This window comes from Notamacropus eugenii, chromosome 2 (genome assembly GCF_028372415.1).
Source record: "Notamacropus eugenii isolate mMacEug1 chromosome 2, mMacEug1.pri_v2, whole genome shotgun sequence".
Lineage (NCBI taxonomy): Eukaryota > Metazoa > Chordata > Mammalia > Diprotodontia > Macropodidae > Notamacropus > Notamacropus eugenii.
Window position 1 is genome coordinate 215,462,483 of NC_092873.1, and position 2,036 is coordinate 215,464,518.

Here is a 2,036-nt window from a genome sequence, read left to right on the forward strand (position 1 = left end):
ATTCCCCTGCCTATAGTCCCTCTTCCCCAGCCCATATTGAACACCATGATCAGATTACTTTTCATAAAGCACTAGTACCTTATGCCATCCTTTATTCAAACAACTTCAGTGAATTCCCATCACCTCTAGGATCAAATCCAAAATTTTCAGTTAAGCATATTTCTTCATCTCCTACCCAGCTGCACTTCTTTGGATTTCATCACACTCCCAGGAACCTGATTATCCTGCTGCATCTTATCAGCCTTCCTACTGTCATGTCTTCAGTACCCTCTATTTCTAAGACCTCTCTGATTGGAGGGCCAAGTGGAGAAATCCTCCCAAAATGACTATTTAAAGATGGCAACCAGGCGAGCTATCTCTTCATTTCCCCCCTGGCTGCACTCCTTTGAACATATCCATTATGCTCTGTCATGTCTCTTCCCCACCCACATTTTCAATTTCTTTTTGTGTGCTGTCTTCATCCATTAGATTATAAGCTTCTTGAGGGGGCTGTCTTTCTTTTGTCCTATTTGTATACCCAGCACTTAGCATAGTACCTGGCACAAAGTAGATATTTATGTTTACTGACTGACTAGCACATTTGAAGGTCTCCACAATGTGATTCCAATGTATCTTTTTGACCTCACGTCCTATGATTTTGCTAGAGGAATGCTCCGTTGCAATCACGTTATTGGAGGTATTCTTTATATCCTTGACTGCCAAAAGACAATTAGTCATTTTCTCAATGGCCTATGGGACAGCCTGTATTTTTTTACACTTTTAGAGGAAGACAGGCATCTGCCACTTCCAAGAATTGGAGAAGCAACAATGGTACAGTAGAAAGAACACTGGTCTTGGAGTCAGAAGGTTGGGTTCAAAAATTACCTTTGTCACTTACATCCTGTGTCATCCTGGGCAAGTCGCTTAACATCTCCAAGCCTCAGTTCCTCATCCATAAAACAAAGGAATTAGGCTCAATGGCTTCCAATCTATGATCTAAAATCTACTTGAACCCAGGCATAATGGGAATTTACTTGGCCAACTCTTTGGAGGGCATCTACCTTATACTAGTGAAGTTCTCATGAGGGTTCCCTTCAGAGTTATAGTCACCCTGCAAATTTCAACAGACTATGTTGGTTCTTAATACATTTTTTATGTGAATTGAATTGAGGAGGTTCAGCATCCAACCCTTTATCTCAGAAACTGAAGTATAGAAGGATGATTCTCAAAGTATGGCCTAGTGACTCCTGGGGGTTCCCAAGATCCTTTAAGGGGGTTCACAAAGTCAAAATGATTTTCATAATAATGTCAAAATATCTTTAGTTTTAATACAGTAAATAAAAATAACTCAAATAAACAAAAACTCTTTGGATGATACCCAATAATTTTTAAGAGTATAAAAGGATGTGTGCTTGCTTCGGCAACACATGCAATAAAAAACAATGGGAATGATACAGAGAAGATTAGCGTGGTCCCTGCTCAAGGATGACATGCAAATTTGTGAAGCATTTCACATTTTTCAAAGGCATCAACTCAGAATAGGTCTCCTAAGAAGGGAGCTGCCCAGAAGGCACTTGCTGCAAAGGTCTTCACCAAGAAGATTCCCTCAAAGAAGGCTGAGGGCCAGAAGGCAGCCCCTGGCTGGAAGGCCCCAGCCAAGAAGAGACTGGCTCAGAAGGTACCTCCCCACAAGGGACCTGCCCAGAAAACAGCCTCTCCACACACACACACACACACACACACACACACACACACACACACAGTATGAAAGGATCCCAAGCACTAAAAGTTTGAGAATTCTGGGAATAGAAGGAACTAGGGTTTGTACAAAAGACAAATGAAATGGAAGTCAGAGGAAGAGAAAGGAAAATGGAACTTTGAGCACAGACAAAATAGAATGGAAGTAAGAAAAGCAGTAGCAACAATGGGAACATAAGGGCAAGGGGGAAAGACTGGAGCTGCACAAGGCTAATCACCACATCCAAGAAGGATGTGAAGAGAGAAGTATTAGGGAAAACATGTTATTCTAGGAGAGGCCAGCCAAGTGGCTTAGTGCT

At 41.7% G+C, this 2,036-nt stretch overlaps 1 non-coding gene across 1 annotated transcript; it reads left to right on the forward strand.

The window, feature by feature from the left end:
• Positions 1 to 1,392: 1,392 nt before the first annotated feature.
• Positions 1,393 to 1,499, forward strand: LOC140530526 (U6 spliceosomal RNA). The gene has a single exon (XR_011975964.1). It is a non-coding gene; the product is annotated as a U6 spliceosomal RNA (small nuclear RNA).
• Positions 1,500 to 2,036: the final 537 nt, after the last annotated feature.